Source organism: Bos grunniens, chromosome 8 (assembly GCF_055505025.1).
Source record: "Bos grunniens cultivar Pamir isolate PY7600 chromosome 8, Bosgru_T2T1.0, whole genome shotgun sequence".
Taxonomy (NCBI): Eukaryota; Metazoa; Chordata; class Mammalia; order Artiodactyla; family Bovidae; genus Bos; species Bos grunniens.
The window spans coordinates 41465882-41482312 of NC_141172.1; the positions used below are offsets into that span (position 1 = coordinate 41465882).

Sequence of the window (16431 nt, forward strand, 5' to 3'; positions counted from 1 at the left end):
TCAATATGCCAGCAAATTTGGAAAACGCAGCAGTGGCCACAGGACTGAAAAATGTCAGTTTTCATTCCAATCCCAAAGAATGACAATGCCACAGAATGTTCATCCTAGCACAGAATTGTGTTTATTTCACATGCTAGTAAGGTAATGCTCAAAATCCTTCAAGCTAAGCTTTATCAATATGTGAACCAAGACCTTCCAGATGTACATGCTTGGTTTAGAAAAGGCAGAGGAATCAGAGATCAAACTATCAACATCCATGGGATCATACAGAAAGCAAGGGAATTTCAGGGGGGAAAAATCTACTTCTGCTTCACTGACTACCAAAAGCTAAAACCTTTGACTCTATGGATCACAACAAACTGTGGAAAATTCCTAAAGAGATGGGAATAGCAGACCCCTTTACCTGCCTCTTGAGAAACCTGTATGCAGGTCAGGAAGAAACAGAACTGGATGTGAAGCAACAGACTAGTTCAAACTAGGGAAAGAGTACATCAATGTTATATATGGTTACCTTGCTTATCTAACTTACATGCAGAGTACATCATTTGAAGTGCTGGGCTGGATGAATCACAGGCTGGAATCAAGATTGCCAGGGGAAATATCAACAACCTTAGATATGCAGATGATACCACTCTAAGGGCAGAAAGTGAAGAGGAACTAAGGAGCCTCTTGATGAGTGCAAAAGAAGAGAGTGAAAAGGCTTGCTTAAAATTCAACATTAAAAAAAATCTAAAATCATGGCATCCAGTCCCATAACTTCATGGCAAATAGATGGGGGAAAAGTGGAAACAGTGGCATACTTTATTTTCTTGGGCTCCAAAATCACTGCGGATGGTGACAGCAGCTATGAATTTAAAAGATACTCGCTCCTTGGAAGGAAAGCTATGACAAACCTAGATAGTGTATTAAAAAGCAGAGACATCACTTTGCCGGAAAAGGTCTGTCTAGTCAAAGATATGGCTTTTCCCGTAGTCAGATACAGATGTGTGAGAAGTGTACTATAAAGAAGGTTGAGCACCAAAAAGTTGATGCTTTCAGACTGTGGTGTTGGAGAAGACTCTAGAGTCTCTTGGACAGCATGGATATCCAACCACTTAATCCTAAAGGAAGTCAACCCTGAATATTCACTGGAAGAACTAATTCTGAAGCTGAAGTTCCAATACTTTGGCCACCTGATGTGAAGAGCCAACTCACTGGAAAAGACCCCAGTGCTGGGAAAGGCTGAGGGCAGGAGGAGAAGGGAACAACAGAGGATGAGTTGGTTGGATGGCATCACCAACTCAATGGACATGAGTTTGAGCAAGTTCTGGGAGATAGAGAAGAACAGGGAAGCCTGGCATGCTGTAGTCCATGGGGGTCACAAAAAGTCAGACATGCTTTAGCAACTGAACAAGAACAAGGTAAAACCTTTTTTTTAATACAAAATAATTCTACATTGTCAGCTCAGGATTTAAAGAAATAAGCCAGGGAGTGTTTGATTTAATGGCACTGATGTATCTTTAAGGACTTTACATTAAAACACAGTTTTGTCATGAGAAAATCTTTTTATAGTGTTTCTTACAATCAGCAAACTCATGGAGAAGAGGCTTCATGCTGTATTCCTGTTAACATCCTGCAAATACCTGATCCCTCTCAATAGTTGATAGGTACATGTTCGAAGAGCAATAGAAGAATGAACACTTTTCCACATCAGCAAAACTCAAGGTGCTGCCATAATTAGTCAAGTATCTGCTTGGGGTGTCAGCAGACCTTATGATAGCCAGAGTGACTCTGTCTGCCTGAGACAGTGCGTGTTCACACCTGTTTTTATCATACCTTTACTAGTAGTGCTCCCATTGGGTCACAAAAACAGTCCTGATTCAGGTGATAACAGTTACTGTGGTGGACATGGGGCATGCTGCTCAGACCCCTCTCATGAAAGCCTCGCTACTGCTTGTTGTGTGCACATGACCTTCAGCTTTCTGCCCCTTCAGGGCATGCTTCAGCTACTGAGACCTACCACACTCAAAAGTCACACTCCTTTCCGGGAGTAGCTCACATCCAATGACTTTCAGAAATCATAACGGCCTAGCTGTCTTAGCCCATCTGAAGGACAAGAGTTCTGGCCTTAGAGTTCCCTGTGAGATTCTGTGGGGTCCTCTGAGAACCTCTATTGCCCCTTCACTCTCTCCCTCATCCAGCTCCTGATCCTCTCATTCCCTTTCTCAGCTACTGATACCCAGTGCTTTCCCAGGTAAACATCCAAACAGGGACCCCAACCTACAACAACTGGTGCAAGACAGGGGCTTTGGGAGCTGGGCCAATGTATAGCAGCAAAAGAAATGAAGGTTGGATGATCAAGGAGTTGAAGTGGGGGCTTCCACGGTGGCTCAGTGGTAAAGAATCCACCTGCCAATGCAGGAGACACAGGCTTGATCCCAGTCTGGGAAGACTCCACATGCCATGGAGGAACTGTGCCTGGGCACCACAACTACTGAACCCACACTCTAGAGCCCAGCAGGCACAACTGCTGAAACCTGCACGCCCTAGAGCCCATGCTCCACAGCAAGAGAGTAGCCCCCTGCTTGTCACAAATGAGGGAAAGCCCGCATAGCAACAGAAATCAGCACAACCAAAAAGAATTTTTTTTTAAAACTTTTTAAAAAAAGAAGTTGATGAGAATCACTCCAATGAAGAGCCATGATCCACTGTCTGGTCTAAAAACCTGAGTATCCTTTCTCACTAGGAAACCCCCAGCTGAAGAAGAGACTGCCCCACCCCTCTGCCCCCGTCCCACCCCGGAAGAAGGCACTGAAATAATTGGCAAGCATGAAAGGCAGCAGTATTCCAGTTCAGCTCCAAAGGAACCGATGGCCATTTACTTGGGATAACTCTGAACCAGGGAGAAGGGAGTGTATCAACATCCAGAGGACTGCAGGATGCAGAATCCAGGTTGACAGTGATACCCAGAAATTCACAGCATCATGCTGACATCCTTATTACATGGATGCATACAGAGGCCGCATTATGTATGCAGTCTTGGTGGAGCTTCACATCACAGTTGGTCCACTAAGACCACCCAGTAGTCATCTCTTTGATCTGTGCATGTACAACCAAAATACCCAGAAGTGATAGTTGGTACAACCTTCTCGTTCAGTCCTTGGGCTGCAGAGGAAGAGTGGTCAGAGGAGGAAGGTGATGTGGAAGCCTGTAAAACCGCAGGCAACACAGAACATGTTAGAAATTGATGCCAAGAGCACCAGTACCCCAAATCTGGAACAATACTACAGTAAGATGTCAAAATATTCCCTCCATTCTGTCATTTGCCACCAAACCCAGTGAAACGGAATTGGGAGAAACATACGTGGGCTGAGCAGGTCGGCATGGCCGAGGGGGTCTGATTTGGCAAATGACTGATGTGCTCTTGCAGAAATCGACTTATTGCTGAGAAACAACAACTATTTACTTCAGCAGAGCTACTTTTTTATTAGAGTAAAACATCCCAGTCAGCTTCTTGGCCTCTTTCTTTTAATAGCCGTTCTCTTGGTAATCAATGACTTTTAACAGCCAGGCTCAGTTATCAATGTACAAGAGTCTAAGTTTATTGATTTGACTGATACTTTTCTTCACTGGGCACCAATTACTGCAATCTGAATTGTGCCACATTAGGCTAGAAACACCATGTAATCTTGCTAGTTACTTAATGCATTCCAGTGATTGCCTTCAAGAAGCTTTATAATCATACTGTTGATTTGTGAGTTAACAATACTTTAAATTTCACTGAGAGCTAAGAAGCAGAATCCCCTTATAAAAGGTTAATAGAATAAGACATTCAATTTATCTCATTTTTGTGAGGGTAAATGAATGGAAATTGTACAAAGGTAGGCAAATCTTATACACATTTGGCATTTTGGAAACTAGTGTCTTAATTTTTTTTTTTAAATACCCAATTTTGATATCTGCAGCTCCACTTAAAATTCAGACTGTTTGATTTCATGAACATTGCTAAAATTAGAAATCATTAAAACTATTAAAAAGACATGTCTCCATTTCTGATTAAAAATTGAGAAAAAATCAAAACTCAGAATGTCATTAATATTATTAACCCAGGAACCTAGCTGCTTAATTAAAAAACAATAGAAAAAAATGCAGTGAGGGCTCCAGCCAACCAGGGCAGCCTCAGGCTGGACAGAGGTTATATGAGGTCTCTATAATGATATGTTCTTATGTCCCAGAATTTAGCCCCTGGAGACATTTGACTTTCCCTTATCCAGCTGTTTGTGTGACAGATTCACTATGATTGCTACAATTAAGACCCACACTCCTGTAAGTCTGAATCTTTCTTCCTACCCCATTCATTCTTTCTTTCTATCACTTATTCAACAAATAATTACTGTGTTTCTACAATGTGCCTTCCCACAAATTAGGCCCCTGTGATTCAGTGGTGAATAATATAATGATGGAAACGAAAGTATTTCCTTCTTCTACCCAGTTGTATCATTCATGGTGCTTTTCAAACAAAATAACTTGATTGCTGCTACAGGGAAATGATTATGAATTTCAAGTGTACCTTGAATACCAATAATAATGGATACTGGGGGCCAAATTCTTAAAAGTCTATTATTTTCTAAATCTTATTTGTCTAAATACTGAAATATTAGAATTTCACATCTGAATTAATAGCACTGTTAGTTAAATAGCACTGTAAAGTTTAGGATGCCCAGAAAGAAAAATATTCAGTTAATATAACATTTTATCAGGAGAATATGCTTAGTTTTGCCCTCTCGGGACACTAGGGCCTACATTAAAATGCTAGGTAGCATACTGTCAGTTTGAAATCCACATGCAACAATATCTAGGCAAGTTAGTGAATTTGGAACTTTATGGGAATGAGCAAAGTATTGATTATAACTTATTGGTGCCAAACTATGCAATGAGGACAAAATACTATTTATTATAATTCATTTAGGTAAAAATCTATATAAAACCCCCTAAATAGACAGTGGGATTCTAATCCAAGTTATTTTTATTAAGAAATCAACAAAAACATTTTTGCTGATGTATTCTATGCAATAATCTCTGTTCTAGTTCCATTTGGATTCTTGTTTCATTTTTGTTGATGAAACATAGCTCATATTTTATCACATCTCTACTGGTATGGGTCACCTCTTTTTATCGGTTTCTGTTGCTTGGTCACTCAAGTCTTGTCCGACTCTTTTGCGACCTCATGGATTGTAGCCCACCAGGTTCATCTGTCCATGGGATTCCCAGGCAAGAATACTGAATGGGTTCCCATATCCTTCTCCAGGAGATCTTCCTGACCCAGGGATTGAACTCATGTCTCCTTCATTGGCAGGTAGATTCTTTACTGCTGAGCCACCAGGGAAGCACCTTTCTATCTTAGCCCTCATGTATTTGTATTTGCAGAAAAATCTCAGCCTTCACTTCTTCAAATGTTCAAAATTCACTGTAAATATCCTATCTTTGTTCATGGCTTTCTAAAGAGAACTGGAAAGGGCTAGCTGCACCCTCCCCCCACTTGTTAGTCTTGGAAAGAGTTCTGTGGATCTGCTGGCCTCAGAATACTTGATCCTAAATCTATATTCTTTATTATAACCACCATCTATGTTTTATGTCTCAGAGTACAGTTGGAATTATTTTTTACAATCTTTTCCTAGTTATTACCTTTATGAAATATAGATGAATCACCCCCACTTTTTCTCCTGGAAATATCACATAGGACAGAACTTGAAAGATGGTAACAATGATCCTATATGCAAGACAGCAAAAGAGACACAGATGTCTAGAACAGTCTTTTGGACTCTGTGGGAGAAGACGAGGGTGGGATGATTTGAGAGAATAGCATTGAAACATGTATATTATCATATGTGAAACAGACCATCAGTCCAGGTTTGATGCATGAGACAGGGTGCTTGGGGCTGGTGCCCTGGAATGACCCTGAGGGATGGGACGGGGAGGGATGTGGGAGTGGGGTTCAGGATGGGGAACACATGTATACCTGTGGTGGATTCATGTCAATGTATGGCAAAAACCACTACAGTATTGTAAAGTAATTAGCCTCCAATTAAAATAAAATTAAAAAAAAGAACTTGAACCCCAGAGTAGTGTTAAGAAAGTTTGTATTAGTTAGGTTAAACTAAACTGTTTTAACAGGGACAACAAGAGAAATTTAAGACTGTGATGGCTCAAGTACAATGAAAATCTATTTCTTCTAACCTAAATGTCCAAAGCAGGTATGCCTAGCTGTTGGCAGTATTTGTCCCATGGTTGTTCCACCTGGTCCTGAAGGAGATGCAGAATTACCACCCACTAAAGGAGCACCCAAGTCTGAATAAGGAGCACAAGGAACAGCTGCCATGTGACTAAGGATCTCTGACTTGTTCTAGTTACATGGAGTTTTGTTATGTTCTAGCCAAAAGATATCACAGTCAACAGGGCACGTTTCATGATAAGTATTTTTGATTTATTTCTGAACTTTATAAGAATTCCTGATCTTTCAGTTATAGTCATTTAGTGTCTCACAAACAAAGGAACAAACTCCAACACTGGGCAGGGGGCTGTAATAAATGTTGATAAAATTACCAGAACAATTCTATAAGAATACTAGTTTAAAATTATCAGAGCTGATATAAATGGTTGCTAGTATAGACACAGTATGCATGATTTAATAACAGCAGTTACTCTTAACTGAGCATGTATGTATCAAGACATGTATTCTATACCTTATATGCATTGTTTTATTAAATCCTTATAAAAACTCTATATTTTAACCCCAGTCCACAGAAACCACAGAACCAGAATCACAAAAATTGTGGTTCACTGATGTGAAATGACTTTCCCCTATCACACATCTATGCTATGCTAAGTCACTTCAGTCGTGTCCGACTCTGTGCAACCCCATAGACAGCAGCCCACCAGGCTCCCCTGTCCCTGGGATTCTCCAGGCAAGAACATTGGAGTGGGTTGCCATTTCCTTCTCCAATGCATGAAAGTGAAAAGTGAAAGTGAAGTTGCTCAGTCATGTCCAACTCTTAGTGACCCCATGGATTGCAGCCTAACGGGCTCCTCTGTCCATGGGATTTTCCAAGCAAGAGTACTGGAGTGGGGTGCCATTCACACATCTAGGGAAGGCCAAACTGGGGTTTAACTCAAGGTGTTTTATTCCAAATACTAATTTTCCATCACTTCACCATTTCACCATGAACTTCATGTGACTACTATGATAGTCTACTCCTTTGGAATTGCATGTTGGATATCCATTAACCAGTAGTCTAGTCTATTGCTTTTAACTTCTGGCCTATTGTCTTCTTTCTCTGTACTATCTTTTCTAATTATTCGTAGTGATTGGGGAAGGGTACGTTAAATTAAAAAACAAATTTCAAAGTTTAAGAAATTAAAAGTTATTTTGAGGGGGTGTTTATCAAGATGGCAGAGGAGAAGGACATGTAACTCACTTCCCCCCATGAACATATCACGAATATATCTACTTGTGGAACAATTCACATCGAAAACTAAAGAAACTGGTAATGAGACCCTGTACAAACAAGGCTGAAAGAAAGATCCATGAAGAATCAGGTAGAAAGGGTAGAGAAGCAATCAAGTCAGACTGTGCCCCTGGGAGGGGACTCAGGAAAAGGGAGATTACACAGGTGGAGATCCTCCTAAGGAGTGCATGGTTCGAGCCACCTATGGGTGTTCCAGGTCTGTGGTCCAAAATAGGGAAGATGAGCCCTCTTGGCTGGTGGGAGGGCTGGTGAGGCTAATAGGAGGCCTGTGGGAAACCTGTTGTCCACTTGTGAGGAACATGTGCACACTACCTTGCTCCTGAAGCCAAGTGGAGAGGGCGAAATGAAAACCACACAAGTGGCTGGTCAGTTTTCTGCAACCACCACCACTGTGTGCACCCTAACCTGAGTCAAGGGAATGCTCCAGCTCCACTTGGGAGCTTGTCTGTAAGGCAGATGCAGCTTAGACCCAAAGTGGTGAAGTGGTATCTGAGCAAAAAATCTTAAAATTTGTATGGAAATGCAAAAGATACCAAATAGCCAAAACAATCTAGAGAAAGAAGAACAGAGCTAGAGGAACCATACTCCCTGACTTCAGACTACACTATGAAGCTACAGTCATCAAAACAATATGGTACTTGCTCAAGAACAGACATATAGATCAATGGAACAGGATAGAGAGCTCAGAAATAAACTCATACACTTAAGGTCAATTCATCTACAACAAAAGAAAGCAGAAAGACAAATACTTTATATTATCACTTATATTGGAATCTCAAAACAAGCAAATGTACATTACAGAGCAGAAATAGTTCACAGACAGAACAAACTAGTTAGTTTCTCAGATGGGATTAAGAGATGTTAAATACTGTGTATAAAATAAATAAACACGACTTCCCTGGTAGTTCAGTGGTTAAGAATCCACCTGCCGATGCAAGAGACACGGGTTTGATCCCTGGTCTAGGAAGATCCCACATGCTGTAGGACAACTAATCCTGAGCACCACAACCACTGAGCCCAAGCTCTAGAGGCTGTGAGCTGCAACTACTGAAGACCTAGAGTCCATGCTCTGCAACAAGACAAGTCACCACAGCGAGAAGCCCATGCACTGCGACTAAAGAGTAGCTCCCACTTGCAGCAACTAGAGAAAAGTCTGTGTAGCAACAAAGACCCAGTGCAGATAAAACTTTTAATAAAATTTTTAAAATAAAATAAGCAACAAGGATATATTGTACAACACCAAAAAATAGCCAGCATTTTGTAATAACTTTAAATGGCATATAATCTGTGAAAACACTGAATCACTTTGTTGTACACTGGAAACTATAATGTTGTAAATCAGCTATACTTCAATTAAAAAATAAATAAATGCATATTACCAAAGTTGAAAAAAAAACTAATTTTGAAAATTTGGAGCATTTCCTAAAAACAACATAGACTAAATTACTACATTGGATTTTCACTAAGAAATTTTCTTGCTGTACAGGAAGTTCTGAAAAGATGACAGCAGTCCCCTGGCAGAGTAAATGGCTAATGATTATGGGCATTTACTTAATGCTAAATGAATCAACTCTGGTAGAGTTTGGTTGTATTTTCAGAGGGCTTTGGGTGGCCCATCAGTAGGGAAGTAGTGATCTCTCCTTTGCCCAGAATTAACCCAAAGTATGCCTATTGTCCCGGCTTAAATATTAACAATGCCTCTCTCTCTCTCTCTCAAAAACATTTCATTTCAGTAATAATTTTTCCACCGTCTTTTCCAAGAACAACTCTCCCTGGATACACAAAGATCTTTCTCTGGAATCTGGCACCCAAATGTGGCACATGAACTTCACGTTTTATTGGAGATCAAAGTCTGGGGCAGACACGAGGAGGAATCTGTGGAGTTGTCAGCTGCTTGCACCTCTGAGGAGTTTGGGAAAACAGATCAGTTCAATATCACTAGCCTCTCAGCAAAAGCTGCAGGATGATCGATTCCAAACACCACACTGTCTCAGTGAGCAGACGTTATCTACACATTCATTTCTTCACTTCCTCTTCTCCACATGCTCCTGTCTCCTCACTCAAATAGCTACTACCAATAACTCCAAGAAGCAGTGGGAACTAATGACAAGCTTCATCCCCTCCGTTTAATAACGCAGTCCTAATTCTTGTGTATTCATTATCTCCCGGCACCAAACCATTTCCATTTGCACACCAAAGCAATCCTCCATATCTTTAGTGTTGATGTCAGCTTGATCTGCACTGATCACCTTCATTAAGAACACACATTTACTGAGTAATGTGATCTGAAAACAGATGCTCCCCAAATAAACAACTCGTTGTATTGACGAAAAGACAGCAGCATGAAGGTCAAAAGCTCTTGAGTTTTCCCATTTGCCAAAGGAAGACGGAGATAAAGAGTGACTAGCTCATTAATTGTGTTATTCATTCAACAAACACACAGGCTATGTTTTAGGAACTCTGGTCATTGGGAGGAAACAAAGATGAATAATAAAACATGGAACAGATTCTTAAAGAGGCAGAGGTCCAGTGGGGAAGTATGTCAGAATCTCATATCTGGAAAGGTTAGGTGGGATCTTTAGGATACTGTACCCTGATTAGAGTCCTAGGAGACTTGGTTTATACTATGGAAGGGTCGGTGTTGGCCTACTGGTTACAGAGTACAAGAGAGAAGCAGATATGAGAGACAAAGAAGGCAGGGTTAAGAGCTATGTGTACAGTGCAATGAAGCTATAACCATAAGGGGCTTGTATTGGCTTGCTAGGACTGCTATAACTAAGTACCACAAAGTGAGAGTCTTAAAAGCAGCTCTGGAGTCTAGAAGTCTGAAATCAAGGTGCTGGTGACTTCCCTGGTGATTCCGTGGTTAAGGACCTGCCTTTCAATACAGGGGCTGCAGAGTTGATCCCTAGTCAGGGAACTAGACCCCACCTGCCCTGGGGCCACTAAGCCCACATGCCACAATTAGAGAGCCCGCATGCCACAACTACTGAACTCATCTGATTTAGGGCCCATGCTCCACAACTACAGAAGAGCACACGCACCGCCATGAAGACCCGTGTGTGTGTGCACACGTGTGTGCTCAGTGCTTCAGCCGTGTCCGACTCTTTGCGACCTTACTGACTGCAGCCCTCCAGGCTCCTCTGTCCATGGGATTTTCCAGGTAAGAATACTGGAGTATGTTGCCATTCCTTCCTCCAGGGGATACTGCCAACCTAGGGATCGAACCCACCTCTCCTGTGTTTTCTGCATTGCAGGCAAAGTCTTTTACCGCTGAGCCACTGGGGAAGCCCAAAGAAGACCAAGCTCAGCCAAAATAATAAAAATAAATAAAATCAAGGTGTTGGCAGGGTTGGTTCCTTCTAGGAGCTGTGAGGAATAATGTGCTTCGTGCCTCTCCCCTAGCTCCTGGTGGTTTGCTTCCTATCTTTTGCCTTTTCACCCTTTTCATAAGGATACCCGTCATATTAGATTAGAACCCATCCTAATGACCTCATCTTAATTTAACAGATTGCATCTGCAGTGACCTCATTATTTTCAAATTCTGGAAGGAATTACACTAGGTCACACCCCAGGACTATATACCCTGTTCTCCTTTTCATCTGATAACTCCAGAGCCTAACAATGATAAAACACAGTTACTTGCCCTTGCTCAATCTTAACGACTCATAGACCCTAAACTTTTAGGAGTTCTTTGATCCTATAACACACAGTTTCTTCAAACACTTTGGGAAACCATTTACTTTTACTTGTCTATGTGTGTGCGTGTCTGTGAATCTGTGTCTATGTGTGTTCACGTGTGTGGCAGGGGAAGGAGGCATAAATGATGTCCATACATCCATCGCGTATTGTGTGAAGGGGATTACTTTTGTTTGCTTTTTTGTTTTAAACCTCAGTTAAGTTTCATATGATCAATATTCCTTTTCCTAGTATTTTCTGGTATTTATCTCATTCAAGTTTCATAGGAATGTTCCTTGTCCGAGTATTTTCTAGTATTGATACAAGAGCATTCTTCCTAATCTTATCTCTAGATTATATTCCAAACCAGTACACTTTGGTCCAACTTAATGACCACCTCTATTTCATAGAAGGGGTCTCCATACAGCAGAATCAGCATCACTGGAAATTTGTTAGAAAGGCAAATCCTCCACCCTGCCCCCATGTCCATCACCACCAGAACTAGAGAGTCAGAAATTCCAGGGGTGCAGCTCAGAAATCTGTGTTTGACCGTCCTGAGGATGATTCTGGCTGCTAGGCCAGTGTCATTTCTCACCTGGTCTCGTGCACAGCCTCCTAACTGTATCCCCAGTTATATATACTCCCTATTCTCTGCAGAAGAGCCAGTGTGAATTCCCCCAAATGTCAGTCAGATGGTTAATTACCCTGATTAAAAACTTTTACAGCAAATCACTTGTAAGAAAGCATTGCATTTATACTAAAAGTGAAGTTTTCACCCTAACCTGCAAAGCCTTGGGTCCTCTGTCCCCTGTTTGCTATTCTCCTTCTTACTGTGCCACTTCCCCCTTATCAGCCACATGCCAGGAATACTGGCATCCCAGTTGATGGGATGTGCTAAGCCAGCCTCGCTTGCTACCCAGTATACCAGGAGATTATCAGGATACCAGGTATCCTTGCTACCTGGTGCATAAGAGAAATTGACCAAATAATTATTGAATAAATCATTTCATTGGGAAAAGTGTACCTTGCTTATGATTTCATTGAATCTAAATTTGTCCCTTGGTAGGTTTTTGTCTGTTTATGTTCTCAAGGGCTCTGTTCTTCTATCTGTTTTCTCCAGATGCCTCCATCCCTTAGGTCATTTCAGTTAACCATTAGTAAGCTCTGGAGAAAATTAATTAAGCACTTGTTAGCACAATAAAACATAGGTCCATCGCTACAAGTTCATATGCCAGTAGAAAAGCAGACAAGTAGACACCTTCTTAAAAAATAACTTTATGGTAGTTGCCATAATATGTACAATGAAAGTAATATCTGAACCAGGACAAAAAAGGAAAAGGAAGAATTCTCCAAGCAGAGAGGATGTTCCTGGCAGAGGAACAGCATGTGTGAAGGCAGTGAGTTATGAAGAAAAGATGGTAAGTTCAGAGGGGCTTGCTCTTGGGAAAACGAAACTGAGGAGTTCAGTAGACTCTACTTACAATACAGGGCCCTATAAGCAAGGGAGCTTAGATTTCACCTTGTGGAAGATGGGACACTCCATACTGTTTTCCATAGTGGCGGTACCATTTTTCCATTCCCACCAATAAGGTACAAGGACTCTAATTTCTCCGCATCCTTGCCAATACTTGTAGTCTTTTGCTCTTTGATAACGGCCATCCTGACAGATGTGAGGTAATATCTCATTGTACTTTTGGTTTGCATTTCCTGATGATCAGTAACACTGAGCAGCTTTTCTTGAAAGAAATCAGAGACTTTTAATCTGGACAGGGGGAAGACCATATATGAGTTTAGGGTCCCTCTGGTGGCAATATGGGGGATGGATTAGAGAAGGAGACAGGAGCCATGAAGCCCATTCAGAGGCTGTAATTTCTGGACCTTCTCTGCTTCTCTTCCTCCTTACTTATGTGGAGGATACCTGGGTCAGTCCTTATCACTTCAGACAAGGCAATGGTCAACAGTGCTGACTCTGGTTGCTCTGGGTTTAGCTCAGTCTTGTCAGTTTGGAACCACATGGGGGCCTCTGTGAAGTAAGCCTCTGAGTCCCAGGTGTGCTCTGTTACCCGGTGAGCTCTCTGGGGATCCCCTTCCCAAAGCCACCTGTAGGCTCCCACTCTCTTGCTGGGCCCACTGACTAAAGCATCAGTTAGTACTTCTCTGTAAGACTGGCTGTTCTGCCTGTCTATACCTGCATCCTGGTCCTCATGAACCCCCAGACTTTTATGTCAGAAAGGGGCATTGATAAGTACCTAACTTATTTTGCAGATATAGAAATTAGCACTTAAATAAATGAATAATTTGTCCTCAGTTACACACCTGGTTAGTGTCAGAAGTGGGACTTGACTCTTACTACTGCAAATTACTTGTTCCCTAAATGGAATCCTTGTGACACATACACACATGGGGTGAATAATAATTATAATAACCCTGTAGCAGTATGCATGGTGATTTTATTAAATAATTACTGTATCATTTACATTATTTACACTAAACTACGTGATATAAGTATCCTAGTCATTCCTGTTTTATTGACCAGTACTACTGAATTGAGAGAGAGCTGAGGATGCCCATGGTCTGGGATGGCTGAGAGGACAATGAAGCCAAGCACTCTGGTTTCTAATCTACACTCCTTCTGTCACACTCTGCAGCCTAGAGATCATACCACGCTATGAACAAGTCTTCCCATCTCTCTTATACAGCCTTTAAATATCCTAAGTTTTGTGTATCTTGATGCTGTCTATGGGACAAGGGTTTGAAACTGTCCATCCATTGGTTTATTTAAGTAGATCAACAACATCATGATGAAAAATAATTTGAAATCAGAGGCTTTGGATAAGTAAGATTCTGATAAACTATAGTGAACCCAAAAACTAAGCAGAAAGGAAATCAGATGATAACAACAAAAAAAAGAAAAACACAATTAAGATGGGATTCCAAAACATTAGGTAAAGGGAAGTTGCACAAATACAGTGGAAATTTCAGGGAACATCCCCACTGCCCACAGTGCATCAAGAAAACAGCCAAGAAGAAAACCAAACTCAGATGTTTTGGTGTTTAAGCAAAACAGAGACATGCACATTGCTACTACCTTCCAAGCCTAGGCAAGCGAAAGTGTCTCTTAGAGTCTCAACACTGCCTTATATTTGAAATTACATTACACCTCTATAAAGTTTGCTAATTCGCTAAACAAAAAACTCTATTCTTTTTCTAATGACAAATGTATTAGTAAGAATACCTATGTAGTGAATCCTTGCTATCAATGTATAAGAACTGCAGTTTGTTCTTGAATGCACAATCATTAATGTTTCCATTTTTTTGGTGAAGAAACGGAAGCTCAGAGAGGTTAAGTAACTAGCTTGAGTTCACATAGTTAATCGGTGATAATAAGCCAAGGATCTGAACCCAGAACTGACTCCAATATCTATGCTTTTAGACAGTAAAATTATTAAACAGAAGTAAGTTTACATAAAAACTAGTATATGCAATTTACTTGTTAAATCAACCTTCTTGCATTCATTCTCTCTGAAATGGTAGCAGCTACATGACAGAGTCTGGTTCTCTCTGATAGTCAACCAACAGGTATGTGGAAACCTAGGGGTCAAATTCCTTAAATTGCTGGGTTCTAATTGATTTTTAAAATATTATTGTTATTTATATTTGCTTACATGAAACTACTGACTGTATTTTGCTGTGTATATTTTTGTGCAGCAAAATTATCAAAGTGATTTCTTTTATAGTAAACACCAGCAATATATTAAAAATATGAATTTTTAAAGTATAAAAACAGATGTATTTGTTTCCTGTGCATGTCTCACAGTAGTACCAGAATTCTGGATGCATATCCCGCTTGACCCATGCATATGGTCTGGCATATATTTCATATTATCAGTAATTCTTGCTTTGTGAAATGAATGGATGTCACAGGATAAATGAGAATGATGATATGGGTTATTGATTCTTAGAAGTATCTAAGATGATTCACCATAAATCATGAATTATATTTTAGTCTCCCATTTTAATATTTTCATCATAACTCTCCAGTCCTAAGGAGGTGTTATCTTGCCCAAGAATTCTATGACCTTAATTCATTAAAGTGTCCTTGAAGACAGCAGCAGATAAGACAGTAATTCCCCTCTCAGGAACTGGACCAACTAAAGCACGCTAGTGAATTGGTTAAGGAAACGAAGTTGCAGTTTCCAAAAACCTCATCTCGTTAGTAAGTCCCACCACCAAAACCAGCACCAGCAACCCCACAATCTAGTGTGGCAGTCCACCAACTGTGACCCCAGATCACACGACCCACCACCTGATTTTGTATGTCCTATGAGCCAACGATAGTAAATTTTTAAATGATCAAAAAAAAAAAAAAGTCAAAAGAAGAGCAACGTTGTTTAAAATATGAAAATTACAACTTCAGTATCAATTTCAACTTGAAATTCAAACTTCAATATCTATAAAGAAAGATTTTTTTGGAGGGAGGAATACAGTTACACTTATTTTTTAATGTATTGTCTGAGCCTGCTTTTGTGCTACTACACCAGTTTCCTCAAAGACTGGATGGCCTACAAACCTAAAATAGTCACTACTTGGCCCTGTAGAGAAAAAGTGTCCTGAGTCCTATCAGGAGAATGACCTTCACTTCTTCAAAGTGGTTCTGGACACAAAGAAGTACATAGGCCAGGACACTGTCTCATCCTCAACCTGGAAAACTGCAATCACTCTTTCCAAAACATTTACTGAGCGTGTACCATGAGGTGGTCTCTGGGGAAGGTATGTGAGATGCAGAGCTCAGTAAGACACAGTTGCTGCTCTTAAGGAGCTGGCTTGTCTAGAACTGGATAAAACATACACTGAAAACACAAAGCCTTAAGTCAAGACAAGAGATTCATCAGGGCATCCTGGTGCTTATAAGGAGCCTGGGTTAAAAGTTCAGGATGGGGAACACATGTATACCTATGGCGGATTCATTTCGATATTTGGCAAAACTAATATAATATTGTAAAGTTTAAAAATAAAATAAAATTATAAAAAAAAAAGTTTCAGTGAGAAAGTCTTTGACATGATAATTCTTAAAAGGAATAAAAGGAGTCAAGTTAATGATCACTTTTGTGTAGCTTGGGACTTCCTTTATTGAGGAAGTAGGCAGTTGAGTGTTCTTCATTCCTTGAATGAAAAAGTTGGAGAATCTTGAGACTTCCTACACACAAATAAATTAATAGATTTCTTTACAAAGGGGGAAAAAAAGTCA

The 16431-nt window shown here is 40.5% G+C and overlaps 2 long non-coding RNA genes across 8 annotated transcripts in view; both read right to left on the reverse strand.

Annotated features, from left to right (window-relative positions):
* LOC147366967 (uncharacterized) overlaps positions 1 to 16431 on the reverse strand; it is a 216109-nt gene that overhangs the window by 154368 nt on the left and 45310 nt on the right. The gene's annotated exons all lie outside the window — the stretch shown is intronic.
* On the reverse strand, positions 2816 to 5830 carry LOC147366969 (uncharacterized). Its single transcript, XR_015169654.1, has 2 exons — positions 5665 to 5830; positions 2816 to 3187 (listed from the first exon to the last, which is right to left on the reverse strand). It is a non-coding gene; the product is annotated as an uncharacterized LOC147366969 (long non-coding RNA).